The sequence below is a fragment of the Danio rerio genome, chromosome 13 (genome assembly GCF_049306965.1).
Source record: "Danio rerio strain Tuebingen ecotype United States chromosome 13, GRCz12tu, whole genome shotgun sequence".
NCBI classification, from domain to species: Eukaryota; Metazoa; Chordata; class Actinopteri; order Cypriniformes; family Danionidae; genus Danio; species Danio rerio.
In genome coordinates this window covers 23,218,539-23,236,923 of record NC_133188.1, presented here as the reverse complement: position 1 = coordinate 23,236,923, position 18,385 = coordinate 23,218,539, and the positions used below count along the sequence as shown (strand labels likewise).

At 35.9% G+C, this 18,385-nt stretch overlaps 1 protein-coding gene across 3 annotated transcripts in view; it reads right to left on the bottom strand.

Moving 5' to 3' along the window:
* Positions 1–18,385, bottom strand: part of atrnl1a (attractin-like 1a) — a 473,626-nt gene that overhangs the window by 237,937 nt on the left and 217,304 nt on the right. The gene's annotated exons all lie outside the window — the stretch shown is intronic.

Below are 18,385 nucleotides of genomic sequence, written 5' to 3'. Positions count from 1 at the left end.
ACAGACAGAGGAAGGCAGAGGATTGATTTGATTGTCCAGCAGGTCAAAATTAATATCAACTCTGCCGAAGAAAGAAAACACTGAACTGTCATTGACAATATTTGACAAAAAAAAAAGTAAAAAAAAAGAGGCGTTTGCTGGATTCTAGTTATCATTTATGACCTTTTAGAAATTGACAGAACCTTTTATAAATTAGAAGCACTTCACAATAAGTCATTTGAAGTGTTTTCCATAATAATTTTATTTTAAATGATTGGAGATGTAGATAATCAAACTTGATTATCAATTTGAAACTTTAGTTCTCAAAATGAGCAGTTGCAAACTCACAAAATAAGTCTCTGAGACCACACCAAACCAAAGAAAAACTTCCAGGGATTGTTCACAAGATATTTATCTCTGCATATCCATGCATGACATAACAAATTCAGACAAAACCATAGCAGATTGGGAAATGTTCACAGAAAGCGAGCGAAACTAAAGGATATTAGGTTCAACAAATAGCCGTGTTCATGCCACAACCGCAGAGAGATGGAGAATTACTGCAGATCAGATCAAAGCACCCCTCTTCAGCTTATCTCTTCCTCTGACCACTCTGTACCCTCTGCCGTCACAGAAATACTGAGATTGTTGCTGGTTATCTTGCGCTTTCTCTCATTTTTCTTGCCTCAGGTATACAGCAAAGCTATGTTTATCCCATGAGGGTCTTTGGTAAACTTCAGAGAGTTTTTCTGCATCATGAATTGGGATAAATAAGAGCAGAAAATCTAAAATGAAGACCAACAGGCTGGCTGTTTTAAGTTACATTATTTTCATGTATTCATGTCTATGGTGCTTGAGAGGACACTTACAACTGTTATTGCCCACTCTCTTAGACGTCCTGCTGTGATGAATACTTCTGAGTGTGCATCTGTGTTCACTTACATGACTGCATTTAGGGGCTAAAATAAAAACACTCATCAGAAGCTAAATATTTTTGAATCAAAGGAATTTGTGAGCAGTTGGTCTGTTTTTTTTTTTTTTTTTTTGTATACACACAATAGCCGCGTTTCCACTGTCGCGCCTGAAGCAAGCAAGCCAGTGTGAGCAGAGGCCAGTCGCTTTTCCATAGTCACTTCCGGGGCCTGATCGTGCCAAAGCGGGGCTTTCTTTGGGCCAGCGGCCAGCCTTTTTCAGCCCGCCAAATACCTCAGGGCTTCAGGGCAGAGTGAAAGCAGAGGAAAGTTTGCAAGATAATGTGCCGCTGTCATTACACTAGTTTTCACATTACTTATGAGTACATGTGCCAAAAAAAGAATAAATAAGGGAAAGAAAAAAAACTTGCTACTGGTCAGTTTAAGATATTCCATAAAACACCTAATAGGCTAGAGGTCTTTTGCATAAGATTGCTCTCATGTTTGCCTTTTAAATTTAAGACTGTTACTTAAAATAATAATTAAAGCAGTTTTAATTTAATAAGTGATATTTCTTTGCTGTGTCCTCCTTGGTGTTTCAATAACACGCGTGTTGAAAAAATCTTTCTATTAAAAAGAAATTTGGGGAAAAAATAAACATATTTAATAATTTAGGGGGGCTAATAATTCTGACTTCAACTATATATGTGTGTAAGAGACTGGGCGACGGATTATTTATTTTGGAGATAATACAAAATATGAATACAAAACTTTACAAATTACGTGTCCATTTTGTAGTGTTATAGATCTAGATGAAATAAGCTATAGGCTACTGAAATCCGTTGAAGAATTACAAATATTGCATATAATACAAACATTCATACATTCATTTTCTTTTCCGCTTAGTCCCTTTATTAATCTGGGGTTGCCACAGCGGAATGAACCGCCAACTTATCCAGCATATGTTTTATGCAGTGGATGCCCTTCCAGCTGCAACCCATCACTGGAAAACACCCATACATTCTCATACACACACATACACTACGGACAATTTAGCTTACCCAATTCACCTTTACTGCGTGTCATTGAACTTGTGGGGGAAACCAAAGCACCCGGAGGAAACATGCAACCTCCACACAAAAATGCCAACTGAGCCATGTGTTAAAGATTTCACAAAGCACAACACAAATATGAAGCAAATATAAATAACAATACACAAAATATGTTCCATTGCTTCCAACTTATTTGCTTTTATTTGCTTTCAATAAGCTAATTAATTGCACGTATTTAGCCATCAAATCCACTTTCCCATGAGAGAAATCAGGAAACACTAAATAACATGGTTATTTTGTGGTAATTTAATCCAGTGAAATTGTCTAAAAAACATGTGCTACTATTCTATTTCAGAGGAATAAAATTATTAACATATGAGGTCATTAACCTTTCTTGAACTCCAAAATATTTTCACCATCATCTAATACATCAAAATGTGTATAAGAATCCAAGAGAGAACGTTCTGATCACAACCTCATTGTTGTATATTGCTGTGTTCTGGTTACGAAATGCAAACGTCTATTTACAATACATAATAAATAATAATAAAGCCATTAAAGGAATCTCAAATAACAGTCTCATCAAGCCAAAGTATATTTTGCTCTAAACATTCTGCAGAACATCATTTCATTTCCAGGTTCAGAGGTCTGAAATGAAAGCAATAACAGAAAGCCATCCCTGGCAAATGGGATCTAGGTATTTTATTTAATGTCTTCCACCATAAACGTTATCATCCTCAATTTTGGAACACCTTGCTGGCGGTAATGAGAACAGCAGAGAGTTGGGGACATCTGGAGTCATCTTTTTTAGAAGCAGGAAAGGAAATGGCACACTGCCCTTAAATAATAAGTTGAGACTAAATATAAACTGGTTCAAATGCAACAAGCTGAAATGAAGTAGCAAATTACAGCTCTTTCCAGATGGGCAATGTATGGATAACAAAAGCACATGATTTAGCTAAATATACCTGATAATATAAGGTCAGTTTATAAGTCAGTTATATGTAGGTATGATGTAAGATATCTGTTTTAAAATGCAAAATAGCAGGAAAATAATGCACAAATGATTTAATTGCACTGGGTCCAAAATGCATTTTGCTTTGGGAGAAATGAGTTTATGTACCACATTGTCATGATTACCAGCGATCGTACTTCATAAGATCGCTGGATCTTACTCACAATAACTTATGGACTACAAATCTGCCATTTCTGGACTACATTTTCATACATGCACTCCGCTGACACTCACACATGCTTCCTCATCTAGACTGATTACACTCGCACCACCTGAGGATTGTCAGAGACTAATAGCACACACTATTTAAGCAACACACTCACTCATTCACTTTGCCGAGTCTTGTTATCTGCCTCAGTGACATTACAACGTGTTTTTCTAGCCTTGTTTTCCCGTGTTCTTACCTAGTCTTGTTTATTTAGTTATCCCTGTCTGTCGCCTGCCTTTCGACCTCTCACTTGTTATATTGACTACGCTTCTGGATTTGCCTTATACATCTGTTTGCACCTGTGTTGACCATTGCTTGCCTGACCACTGAATAAACCTGCATGTGGATCCAAACATCTGTTGTCAGTGTCACTCCCCGGGTTACACACATTTTATAATATCATTCACTACTGTAAACACACATCAATACTAATCTAACTGCACAAAAATTTCAATTTCAATACAACAACATTAAGAACATAAAAAGTAATGAAAATGTTCAAAATAGAATAAAATGTATTTAACCGTAACCAATGTTAAATTAAAAAATCAACCAAATTTTAAGTGAGACTATTGTTAAATAAAAGACAGTTTATATTTCTGCGTCAAGCGATCGCCGTGACCCACGATGCCTGCCTTGCGTATAGCTGTGCATTTATACTTCTGCGCGCTGTTTGATGTTGCTCTGCAATAACATTTCTGAAACACTAGCTGGTAGAAGGTTGTTATGTTTGTCTGTATCGAGTTTCTTCAAGAGTGTTTTGTTTTTTTTCTGAACAATACCTTTATGTACAAGTGGCTAAAACGCGCTTATTTAGACTCACAAAACAACATTTTCCCTCTGGAGCTCTTTCATGGATTCGACACTTGTAAACATTCGCTCAATTGCACTTGTGGCTCTCAGCACTGCCCACGCTTATCACAGCTACCAAGTGACCAATCACAGAGCTTGTGCTATGCCTTTTTCCGACATATAGTTACACTTTTTAAGAGGTGCGAGTCAATGTCAGGGCTATGTGACCATGTGAAGGCTGCGCCGGACCATGCGCGTGTGCTTGACACAGAAGTATACATTAGCCTTGAGGTAGGCAAATGACAGAGAGGTGGATACATTTCCAGGAGAAAATAATAATAATAATTGAAAGCAAATTCAAGGTATTGCAAGGTAGACAAGTGAAACAATGGGGTATAAATACATAGGTAATACAAGATAATAGGCCCTATTATACACCCGCGTAATAAGGCATGACACATTGGAGTAATTTGTTGCTATTTTCAGACAAGTACAACCCTAATTTTCACGTTTTGTGCCACGTTCTTTAAATAGCAATTTCATTTGCGCTACTTTGTGGACTCATGGGTGTACAGATCTAAAAAGGAGGTGTGCTAAGGTGCATTGTTGGCGCATTGCTATTTTGAGAAACTGAAATAGACCGTGCAAAAGTGAAAAGTCTAGCACAGAGCGAGTTAGTTATGCACCTTTGCAGGTTCAAATGCCTAATACATCAATGCACATTTATCTTTACATATGAAAAAAAATAAAGTATTAAAATGTTACTAAAGTTATTATTTACTACATAAATATAAAAACCACTGCCTCCATCTCTTCATCATGTCTGGGGAGTTTTTTTTCAGTTTATTCATGGCATTTTGAATTTGTATATTATTATTAGCAGTATTATTTATTATATGCATATTTATATTTGTTTTAATAAAAACAAGTTTAGATTTGTCCACCTGTCAGGTTTTGGAGATGTATGCATCACAATATGAAGAATATTGTATAAAGCAGAAGAATAGGAAGTGTGTTTGGATATATATGTTTTTTTGCCACACTTCGTTATTATTGGTCATTTATTAGTTTGCTGGAAATTAGAACTGAATTTAGAAATAGATTTGAAACAAATTTTTGCACTTAACAAACAAGATTAAATATGTAGGCTAATGGATGTGTTCAGTGGAGTGCGTACAACATCGTTACCTTATTCATGAAAGTAAAGGAGTAAAATAAATAGTAAAGGTAAAGTAAAGAGAAAGTAAAGAGGCCAAAAAGAGGAACTCGTTTTTCCATTCAGTTTTTCCACTTACAAAGTCCGTCATGTAAATATCAAATGTGCCATGGCGTGACGCAACTGAATCTTAAAGAAAATAGGAGATGAGACTCTGATTGGTTTAATGTATGTTATGCTCAAGACACACCTATAACTTATGAGAATATGCACAACCCTGTTAGACCATGTGCTGTATTTTTCCACCCCTAAAACAGCAAAAGTGGATTCGGACTTGCCCTTAATGCTTTTGTGCCATGCGCTTTAGACTTTGCACCTAAATTGTTAAAACAGAGCTCAATGAGTTAAAATTGGGCAGATACAGTCACTAGGGCAACTAACAAGGGTGACCATGGGTACAAAACTAGTGTGTGCAACAGAGAGCATAGGGGAAGAACACAAGAAAACAATGGAGGCTAACACACAAAACAGAAAACAGACACACAAAAACACAAAAAACACAGGGAAATTATGTCTGACAAATATAGTCACAAGTCATCACACCAATTAGCAAAAATCCAAACATGTGCAAGCTCTGTATGTTTTGTTTGTTTGAAGTAAATTATAAATCTGGAATGGAGGGGAAAGTGATATGCTGAGAAATACTGTAAAATCATGCATCAACAAAGCCAACAATCAACAATGTATAAAAGTGTGACAACAAAGATGGTGATTCAAATGCAGCTTTGTTATAAGTAGTCATAATAGGCAGAGCAAACACCATCATACAACAATGTCCAGGGAAATCCAATAGCGTGATGCAACAAACAGATGAGAGTTCAGGGCAGGCAGCAAACAATCACAGAACGAGAAACACAGTCCAAAGTCAATACATAGTAATCCAACAGGGAACACTTAAAAATGACCACCAAAGCAAATCAAGACTTCAAAACGTGTCTTAAAGGGGTTGTTTAGGCATTCAAGACAGATATAAGTCTGATCACTCAAACAATTTCTGCAACTGGTCTGGGATCAAACTGTGTAGTATACAGCTTAATGACTATTATATTTCTAGTGTGAATAATTTGTATTCAACATCTCCACAGCTTGTGGAACAATTATTTCAAAGCACTTATATCTTAAATAGAATCAATTGACATTAAAGGTTTCGAATCTTGAATGAGACGCTTATCTCCATAACATCACTGTGACCAAAATGTGATGAAAGGAAAGAAAATTCTAATTCATCCTCACACACTGTAACATTGTCTTGATTGGAGAATATATCTACATAGGCTTAAAGCCAATACAATTATCTTAAGAAAATAAGATCAGGCTTTAGATGTCCAAATTAAAGTGCCTTTGCATGCAAACACAAAGCAGCCTGACTAAAAGAATTTAGCTGTCTAGGCAGAATGCCTGATTAGTTTTTGATGAGGGACCTGAGGATGTCTGGATGTGTCTGTCAGGCTGCTGGGACAGTTTTGGCTTTGATTCAGTTAGAAGAAAGTTGGCTGTTGGTCTATCAGGTATAAATATTTGTTGGAGTTTTTTTTTAAAGGGTACCTACGGTGAAAAATGTACTTCTCAAGCTGTTAATATGTGTAGGTATAGTGTATAGAACGTCATATTGGGGTGATATAAACACACTGAGTCCTTTTTATTCAATTTAACAACCTAAAAACGGTGGACCAATTGGAGCCGTTTTCAGACCGACCGCAACTTGACGTAGGAATGCGGTCCACCCGCCGACCAAATTGATTGACAGCTGCGTAACATGTCCCGGTAGTCAAGTGTATAATCATATCAACAAGAGAAGACAAGCGCAAAGCAGCCAGGAATAAAAGGTCTGTTCAGTTTGCTAGGATCATCAATTGTCATCAAATTTGATCAAGAAGAGTGAGTTTCAAAAGTTTAAAATGTTTTAAAACAGTGCATGTGTGTAATGAATTAGAGTGATTCACTTCAGCTTTATTTCATCAGCACAGCCGCGTGTCAGAACAATTATGAAGACGCTTCAATCCTGGTTTGGGGATGTTAAATCAGGTTTATTTTGTACTTTAACATAACAGTTATCCATATAGCAGTGGAAATTAACCTGTATCCTGTCACATTTGCGTGCAAAAAGACTGCAAAGCTAAACGTGCACTGTCTGTATGTATGTGCGTATCGTGTTCGTGCTGGGTATGTGTGTGTGTGTGTGTGTGTGTGTGTGTGTGTGTGTCTGTGCCTGTGTGTCTGTGTATGTGCACGTGAACTTTGTAACGACATTGTGTATGACTAATCGTTGTAACTTAACAGCCAATGCATCAAATACTCATTGGTAAAGTTCTTACTGTAGTATTTCTCACAAACGCTGGCGGGGAAGACAAGCCTTAAAGGTGCAGTACAGCAAAACCGCCACCCAGTGCAAAACTCTATAAGAGAGAAACTTATAAAAGGTATAATAAACAATCTGATTGGTGTTTTAAGCAGAAACTTTACAGACACATTCTGGAGACACAAAAGATTCATAATAAATCTGAAAAAAAAAGGGGTAACCTAAGTGCCCTTTAAGAGTATTAGAACTGTCTTTAACAAATCGCGTATTTAAGTTAAAGTGCACACTATGGTTACAAATTTGAAACCATATTCAAGAAATCAAGGGTGAAATGAAGAAAGGAAAGAAGGGAGGAATGAAGGAAACAAAGGAGAAAGGAAGTTAGGATGAAAAAATGGTGGAAGGTAGGTAGTAGAAAGAAAGAAAGAAAGAAAGAAAGAAAGAAAGAAAGAAAGAAAGAAAGAAAGAAAGAAAGAAAGAAAGAAAGAAAGAAAGAAAGAAAGAAAGAAAGAAAGAAAGAAATTTAACTCCAGCACTATTGCTGCAGAAATGAAATATGCATAATGTGAAAACAGGCAAATGTTTAACTTCAATTACAAAGGTTTATCAAAAGTTAATGGGATGTTATGATCTGCATTTTAATTATTGGATGTTTGCTGATATACTGACATAGTTAGCAATAGTTTTTATTTATTTATTTTTATTTATTTTTATTTATCAATAGATGTGTCAGGATTCTGCCACTTGGGGTTGTTAATTCTTGTTTTGGGAGTCCAGACACTAGTCCTGTCATGTCTTGTATGTTGTGTTCTGCTTGAGTTTTCTTTTTTGTCAGACGGCTACGGTATACATCCGCGCTAAAAAATCAAGGTGAATGTCATCATAGCTTGCGTAGAATAGACCCAGCTCCCAACCCAACTTTGAGAATAGATTAAGGCCGATATTTCTTTTATCGCGCAATAAGAGTCTCGCATTAACGCAGCACATTAAAGGTTCAGGACACCCTGGAGAATTTTTTTGTTCAACTTTTATGATTTTTGGGGAGGGATCCACATCGGCGACGTAGCGCAGTACTGCAAGTGCAATGATGACGCATCGGTTTCTCATTATTATTCAAAGCGGAGTTTCCTTATCCTATGAGAAGAGCCGGCTGCTTAATTATTCATGAGAGCATGACAGCATGCGCTTTCCGAAGGCAAGGCAGACGCGGACCTGCCAGACCAGTGCCAAGCTCAAGCTGTGAGACACGGACCCACGGCACACAGTAGACGTTTATGAAGGCTCGTATGTGTTTGTTTCCATGATCCACGGGGTTTGTTGCATGTTTTCCCCGCGATCCTGTCAGGGCCGATCATACAGCAAAGCTGTGTGTGTGATGCAAGCATTTTTGATGGGAGAGCAGCACGAGAATTGGAGAATGGCGAACGCTGTCTTGTATCAGGAGTTCATTCACATTCAGACACATCGCCGTGCTGCTGTGTTTGCCTAAATCCTCCAGATTACCAGCAGGACTAATTGTTAAAATAGACAGGTCAGGCGACATGCTCCACTGAGTCTGCATTTAGATTTATGATTCAGACCCGGGGATTGAGGGAGAAGTTCTTATTTATAGTGTTTATATGAACACGATTATCTTTATAATGATATAAATTGTGGTTTTCTGTATATGAAATTACGAATAACAAATGTAGCAGGGCATTAAATTACTGTTTATTTCTTTGCATTTTAACTTTGTAAACTATAAACTCATGCGTCTCCTCACGGTTTGTCTCAATTTGCGAGCTAACTGACATCAACAGTTGTTCACTCCCCTTCTCCCCTGCTGGCCACGCCCACTCCTGCCCTATGCTCGCGGAGCTCCACGCCCATTAATCATGCATCTTTTGAAAAAATTCTGAAGTAGACTTTAACCGAAAGTGGGGGGTGTCATGGCCCTTTAAGGACGATAACAACCCACCACTAATTTATACATATTTTACACATACAAATTTACAACATGATAAATCTGACCTTTAGTCTGATAAAGACCACCGTTTGATGACAGTTTTGATTGCATAACATGCATCATCCAGTATATGTCAAATGTAACATGACCTGATGGTACTGAAGGTCAAACTGTAATAAACATCCATTCGTTATGCAAGTGAAGGGGACATTCAATTACCGGTACACTGAGTTGCATTTATCGCCATCATTAGTATTATCATGTTTGATGGTCCTTGATTTTTCTCTCTCCTAGTGATAACAAACATTAGTGTGTTCAAGGCTGGTTGAATTACAAAGGCGAAGCGTAAACATCAATCCCGCTCAGTGGGTAAATGTCACTGACGTTCCCTGAGGGAGTGATATAGTCTCGCTCTGACTATAGTCTCCCTTCATGGTTTTAATTGGTCAGATTAGCAAATGTGTCCGCCTTACGTATTCAAACGCCGGACGACTGAATGACTGAACATGTGTGATGAGATAAAAACTGATGGAGTGAATGAAGCAGTGCCGGTTTAAAATCAGACTAGGTGCACTGTATAATCAGAGTTTAAAATAGCTGCATGACCTTATTACATGATTTCCTTAACTCAAATACAAATGTAATTCAGTTTTATTCTAAAGCTGCTAGTCTTAAACTGAATGAGACTTTGGCTTACGATTGTAGTTGACATTTTAAGGTTGCAATGCTGTAGGTGATGAAACAATTTTTGTTATGCTGGCTGAAAATCACATATCAATTAAGTTTTCAATATTTTAAATATTTATTTTAACATTTCGTGGAGTAGGACCAAAAAAAAAAAAAAAGCTTATCCAATAAAACTTTCGGTCTGAACATTATGATAGTGTGTGCTACCTGCCTATCAAAATGTGTAACTTCATTCCTCTGTGCACGCTGTTTGCGTACAAAAGATTACATCATTGGCACATTCACAGATGTGGTTCAAACAGAGAATGGAAACCAAACATCAACCCACTTTATTGTTTATGTTTCGTATTGTTATTACTAACTGTATGGATGTCTCTCTGTGAATGTTACATGATGTGTTGTAGTGATGTTGTTTAGTTCACGTTGTGGCATTGGATGTTGATTTGCAGGGTGTGACATAAGCTTTCAGTGCTATAAGTGTGACATAAGCTTTCAGTGCTATATTATCTCCTGTTGTACTTTTAATGCCTCATGACTATTGACCTTATTCTTCATGTAGCCATTGGAATCCTTTTTTTATTGGAATCTTTTTTTAAACACACTTGTTTGTAGAGCTAATAGTTTGACAGTTTTCTAACATTTAGCTTATTACTCCTAGTCATTTTTTTGATCGGCAACTGAATCGAAGTTCTAAATATGCCAGTATAAAGTGAATATGCAGTGAATATGCAGAATAAGGTCAATACAAAGAGCACCATTGTGAGTGTGTACACTAATGCACAAATTGACATGCATTTTATTATTATTTATTTATTTATTTATTTTTTTTTTGACACACCGGATTTCAAGAGTTCACACTTAGCTGATGATTGATTATAAGCAAGTGTGGCATGCTGTCCCAGGAGAGAGCCCTGAGCTCAAAGGTTCTTGAGCCCCAGGCTCCCTCCTGTTTGAAGGGCGAGAGGGGAGCCTTGAGCTCAGGTAGATCTCGACAACTCCCCCTTGATAAAAACTGATGACTAAAAATTGAATGCTATGAAAAGATATTCTGCAGGGTGAGAGATTAACTGTAGTGCAAAATTTAGATTTATCAATTTACTTGTTGTGCATGTTTTTGGAATGTGGGAGGAAACCGGAGGACCCGGGGAAAACCCACGCAAGCACGGGAAGAACATGCAAACTACGCACAGAAACAACCACCGGCCTGTTAAAGGACTAGAACCGGTGACGTTCTTGCTGTGAGGCGACAGTGCTAATCACTGGGCCACCGTGCTGCACTATGGAGGGAAAGGTAAAGAGATAGGGGTGGAAGGGGGGATTCTTCAAATTGAAGATGACTGTTGTGAAAAAAACCCTGGCTCTTTATAGTGGGTTAGGAATGGCCTGACTGGTGGGTCATGCATGCTAATGGAGAACCAGCCGTGTTTAATCATAATCACGTGCTCCTCTCGAAATTAGTTTATGAATAAACATCACTAAAAATTGGTTGACCAATAAGATTGCTGCTTTTGTACACGTGCCTTGAGCAGCTGAAGTTACAGTAAAAAATGACTTGGTGGTGTTCAATTGCAAAATGGTCTAGCCAAGCATGCAGGAATACCAGATGAAATGAGTTTAATTTATTTAGTTTCTTTCACGGCTACTAACTTTTTCTCACAAACTTTTGACCAGGTGTTTGTGTGCTGTAGTTAGGCATGGCACAATAACCATCCAATTTTTAAAACTGCCGAAACATTTTTCTATTCCGTTCCTACGGTGTACAGTATGTAAGAATTTTATTATTTTTTTTATACGTTTAGTTTTTTGTTTTTTTACGACAATAGTATCTCCAGCAGAAAAGATATCCAAAGAAGCCATTTTAAATTGTAAAGAAATCTGTGTTTTTTCAATTATTTCTATTCAATTATTTAGCCTGACTTGTTTACTGTTCCAAAATATTTTAAATGTTTCTCAACATAAAGTATTCTGTGTCCAAAGACGAAAAAGTTCTATTTTCTTACCCAGACATTTAAAAGAACATATTTTAGAGCAGTAACCACATACTGTGGCACCGTGATATTTTTATCATACCGTCAGAATCTTAAACCGGCCCATGCCTAGCTTTAGCGGAGGAGGATAACACAGAGATGGAAAACCTTATACAAAAAATACATTAGAAAATGTGCAACAAGCTAATGTTAGAAGTATAAAGTTGCACATCACCACTGTTAAGCTTCTTTTAATATCAGGAAGAAAATTTCCTTCCATGATTCTGCCTCTGCTCATCACCAGTGAAAAATTTGTATGAATGTTGAAAACATTGATATTTACAAGTAAGAGATGTTCCAGTGTGCACAAGTCTTTAGCATTTTATTTTATGTTGTATTGGGACTTACAGTTTTGTATGGTTACTATGTTGGTGTGGTTAATTTCTGGTGTAGTTTTGACCTAAAAAATTCTTAATGTGTAAAAGTCTTCTGATAAAAATAAATAATAATTAACAATATTTTAATATAATGTTTATGGAAGAAACTAGTATGAGTTATAGTTTAATTAAATGTGTTGAGATAATTGGTTTCCACAACTGTTTTGTGCATTGTGAACTTATTGAGATTTACAGCTTGCTGCTTGTGTTGTGTTTATACAGCATTTGCCTGTAAGAGAGACTGCAGGCCGGCTGCTGTGTTTAGCATTAACTGCACCATAAAAGGCATATGAAACGGAGAAGAACAGTTGCTTTATTCTGAACTCGAGTGTAATATAATCATACTGTAGATACAACAGTTATTTAAACCAACCATGACTGACGTCAGATGCCTTACAGCATGTGCTGAGTTTAATGTGCAGCATGCGTCAGGTTCACTATATTTAGACATTTGTATAATTTTCAACCTTTTTGTAGAGAGAAGTTTATCCATTATATAATGTTTTACAAAGACAAAAGCTTGAGATCTGAAATGTCTAAAAGCAAATGATGTAAAATGCATGGTGTGTTGTTTTGTTTTTACTGTAAAGCAAAACTATATAAAATAAATTATACAATTAATATTTACATAAGTAAAGCTGCAATTATACTACAACCTCAAATATAATATAATATAATATAATATAATATAATATAATATAATATAATATAATAAAATAAAATATAATATAATATAATATAATATAATATAATATAATATAATATAATATAATATAATATAATACAATATAATATAATATAATATAATATAATATAATATAATATAATAAAATATAATATAATATAATATAATATAATATAATATAATATAATATAATATAATATAATATAATATAATAAAATATAATATAATAAAATATAATATAATAAAATAAAATATAATATAATATAATATAATTAATATAATATAATATAATATAATATAATATAATATAATATAATATAATATAATATAATATAATATAATATAATATAATATAATATATTTCCCAGGGATGGCTTGTGTATGTGTAAAAAAAACATGCTGGATAAGTTGGCGGTTCATTCCGCTGTAGCGACCCTAGATTAATAAAGGGACTAAGCTGAAAATAAAATGAATGAATGAATAATATAATAGTATTACCAATTTAATAAAATCCAAAAGAGTTGGGCAAACAATGATAAGTAAAAAAAAAAAGTTTAAGATACCACTGAAAAAAAATAAAAAATTTGCATTCATTTTTGTATACTTGCAAAATACACAGTTTGCTTGTATTTACATTGTACACCAGAACATCCAGTCCGAAATCTGCTTTATAATGTGTGTTTCATTTCATCTGACACGAAGGGAGATGCTGGAAAGGATTTGTTGACCACAGGAGGATATGATGCAGTGCGCTATCAATCATGAAGTGATATAACAGTATTGTGCTGCAGAGACTGGAGGGGAGGTCAATTATAAATAATGCATTGGTAATAAATCCTCCTATATACAGGGAACGCGAGTCTGATCTGCTCATAAAAGCCTTGCAAACCCCTCACATGTGCTATCGACACAGAGCCGTCTCCTGTGTGTGCTGCCGCTGATTACCTGTTCAACTAATAACCAACATAAACCTCAGAAAGGATGTCAGTAATCAGTTTAAAAAGTGTCAAGAAATGTTACAATTATGTCAGAAATGGCATCCAGTGATCATAAACTCATTGGAAAGAGTATTTATTAGTAAATGCAGTAAATGACATTAAGCTTTTTGTTGTTGTTTTGTTTTCTTCAGTATTTAAAGGTACTGTATGTCATTTTAACCACTAGAGGGCGAGTATTCATGACAAACAAAAGTGTAGTTTGACGATGTCACAACTGGGTGTGGAATCATGGAAGTTTTTATCACAATTGCATTTTACTGGATTCTGGCAAAGATTATGTTCATGGGTGAGCTAAAGTATTTAAAACGGATCATTATTGGAGTATAAACCAGAGCAAGGCTAAAAGCTGCTAAAATAAAACAATACTGCTGAAGCAATTGCTGATGAGGGACAAAGCAGCAGAGCTATATATTTATATATGGACTTAAATATAAAATTATATATATATATATATGTTTGTTGTCTGTTGGAGTATGTTAGTGCACTTAACCACTAGGCTATTAGTGCTGACAGAAGTGAAGATTTCAATACACCATATTGTCCATGCATAGTGATCACCAGGCCTTACTGGAAATTACTCCCTTTACACTCACCTAAACAACAACTCCCATGAGACATTGTGCCAATCAAATCCTGCTACACAAGACAATAATCTGGGCATTGACACACACACACGCACGATTGCACACACGCGCGCACACACACACACACACACACACACACACACACACACACACACACACACACACACACCTGCAGATCATTTACACTGATTACACACACTAATTAAACACCACTCATACATTCTCCCATAGCTGAGTCTTGTTAGAGTTCCTACAGTTCTGTTTTCCTTGGCCTTTCTTGTGTTTTGACCCTTGCATTGTTTATAATTTTTTGATTATTTGCCGCCTGCCTTGACCTAGTGGTGGGCAAAGTGAGGCTTCATGAACCACTAAAACAGTCAAAGAAAATGTGTCAAAGTTTCCAAAGTTTCAAAACCTATTTCTACAGTGCCACCTAGTGGTCATTTTTTATGTATAGCTCTGGAACAGCTTCAGCAAATAAACAGTTACGCAAATTGAGCTATTAAACCCCACGTTGTAGAGTTGAAGTTTCATGTGATTCAGCTATAGTTGTTAGTTCCTATGCTCTCTCATTGTAACATATTATGCTTCAACATTGATCTGGCATCCCAATGAACACTTTGTGAATAAATATGTTTTGTTTTGGTCATAACAAGTAACATTATTAAAATACATCAAGTCATAAGCCCCTTTCACACATACAGACCTTTCCTGAAAATTACCGGCAATTTTCCGGAAAGGTTGTATGTGTGAACAGGCCCTTTTTGAAAATACCGGTAAATTCGTTCTGACTATTTTCCGGAAAGAGAAGTTGTAACATTACCGGTAATTTGCCGGAATGCTGCGCTGTGTGAATGCAGAAGGAAGATTGCCGTAATAAGCGCGTCCACGTCTAGAACGGGCTGACGTAAGACACCTGCTTTAGCCAATCACAACAGTCAGACGCATTCACGTGCGCGCGGTTTATGAGAATAAAAGCCTTTGAATATTTTTTCCAGACACCTTTAGCTGCTAACGTTAGATGTTAGTCAGATAATGTTTCTATGTTCCTTCTTAATGCTATGTAAATAATTATCGATAAAATGTTTATGATAATCCGGTCTGGATGGGAACATATTTTTGGGAAAACTGGTGAGTAATGCATTTGCTTTTAAAGTTGAGTACTTGAGTACTGACTTAGTTTCATTCCCTGCTGTCAGACATTCCCAGTCATTTACAGGGCAGCTCATGTCCATTACTCCTGAAGATGAAAATGTTTCTGTATGTGTTCCTATTTTGTGGTCTGGAGAGGAATGTATGACTGCTCTGTACTTCTGTCAATCAAAAAGACAGCCGAATGAGTACTAAAGCTGTAAGGCTGCCATCTAGTGCTCTGAATGTAAACTAGACCTTTACTGGGAGTGAGAGATTTTCTGTCTGTCAGCGCTAAATGCAGAAGCACAGCCAGCTTTGACATAAACGTTGTGTATGATTGCACATTTTTTAATATTTTAATAATAATGTTTATTGAAGTTGTGGCACAGTTATAGCACAAATTAAAACAAACACAACTAATTATAATCAAGTGAAAACTAGATGGATAAATTTAAGGCAAATATACTACGAAAATTGTGTCTGTGTGTATATTATATACTTCAACTGTATATATCATTTTACAGTATTTGTCTTTTATAATAATAATAATAATAATACATTTATTATTGGCAGCATGGTGTCGCAGTGGGTAGCACAATCGCCTCACAACAGGTCGCTGGTTCGAGCCTCGGCTGGGTCAGCTGGTGTATCTGTATTCTTCCCGTGTTGGCGTGGGTGCTCCAATTTACCCCACAAGTTCAAAGACATGTGGTACAGGTGAATTGGGTTGGCAAAATTTTCCATAGTTTATGTGTGTGAATGAGTATGTATGAATGTTTCCCAGTGATGGGTTGCAGCTGGAAGGGCATCCGCTGCGCAAAACATATGCTGGATAAGTTGGCGGTTCATTCCGTTGTGGCAACACAGATTAATAAAGCTTAGTTAATAAACTAAGCTGAAAAGAAAAAGGATGAATAAATTATTTAATATTATTATTATTATTATTATTATTATTATTATTATTATTATTATTATTATTATTATTATTATTATCAGATGGTTATGTAAATGACACTTTAAATGTAAAACTTTATTTAAAATTGGGTTATTAAATTATATTCATTTGTTTACAAGAGTGTGGAAAAGTGTGTGGAAAAGTCCTTTCAATACAAATCATTCTACAGGTTTCATTCGTTTAAGCTTCAGAAGATTCTGTTCACATGTTGGCAATAAAGAAAGCCATTAATAAATTAAAATTATTACATTTACATCCTTTTACATCGAGCAAGCAAATGAAAAGCTTTTTAAACTTTGCTTGTTTTTATTTCTGTCAAATGAGTTCTTTGTTTCCAAGATGCTGCTAGTTTCAGTTTTGTTTTGTCTTTTTTTAAATAGCTTTCTGTTTAGTAAATATTGATAAATACCACTACTTATTTAAGTTTTTACTTAGATTAGTCTTTTATTTGCTCATCTTTGTTTTCTCTTTAACAACAACACAGACAGAACATAGACTCTCTCTCTGAAATCCACAATCAATTAGACTAAAACCTGGTCAAACAAACAACATGTGAAGCACACATCTCAGCTGTGGGCAAAGCCAAGAGCACACATGTATCACTTTAGGCTAGGCTCTTGGCATTCAGTGACAAGGTCGACAAATAAAAGACACCCACATGAAGCACACACACATACCCGCACATACACACACATGAAGCAACAGCAGACAGAAGGTGAAATGAACAACACAAGGGGTGCTGTACTGCTGAGAATAGATGAATGCTTGTGTGATGGAGTCCTGATGAGGGGTTACAGAGAAACATTTCCATCTGCAGCACTTGCAGAAGGTGCTGTGAATATTTACTGTGTAAACACAAAGGTGAAATGTAGGATTAAAACAGGTCTTTTGTGTGAATGCTGAATATTGCACTTAAGGATTATTTGCAATTTCTTGGTCTTCATAGAAATAAATACCTTTGTGAATGTAGCATATTCAAACTTTACATTCAGACTGATAATGATTGCAAAATTATAGAATTGCGTAAGGTTAATACATTCAAAAAGACCAATAAAAGATGGCATGGTGACTTAGTGGTTACCACTGTCGCCTCACGGGAGGAAGTTCAAGTTCGAGTCCCGGCTGGGTCAGTTGACATTTCTGTGTTCCACCACATTCCAAAGCAGGGCTGGGCAATATTTTGATAACGGTAATTATCACAATACATATTTTTCCAAAATAACAAAAATGACAGTTTGATAATTGCTCAATAATGTTTATGCACTATGCGTAACACTGCACAGGCATTTTGCAGCCTGCACATCCGAATGCTGCGCGTAGTATTAGTTTACAGCCATACAGTGTCAGTTGCACTTGGAAGAGTAAGAAAAAATGGGGTAAGGAAAAATAAAAATAAGGTCAGTAAGTTACGTTTCCAGAATATTTTTATACAAATATTGGATATTCAAATAAAAAACATATGCACATAAGTGAGAACAATAAACTTTTTATTCGATAAGAAAAGATGTGCATAAACTGTGA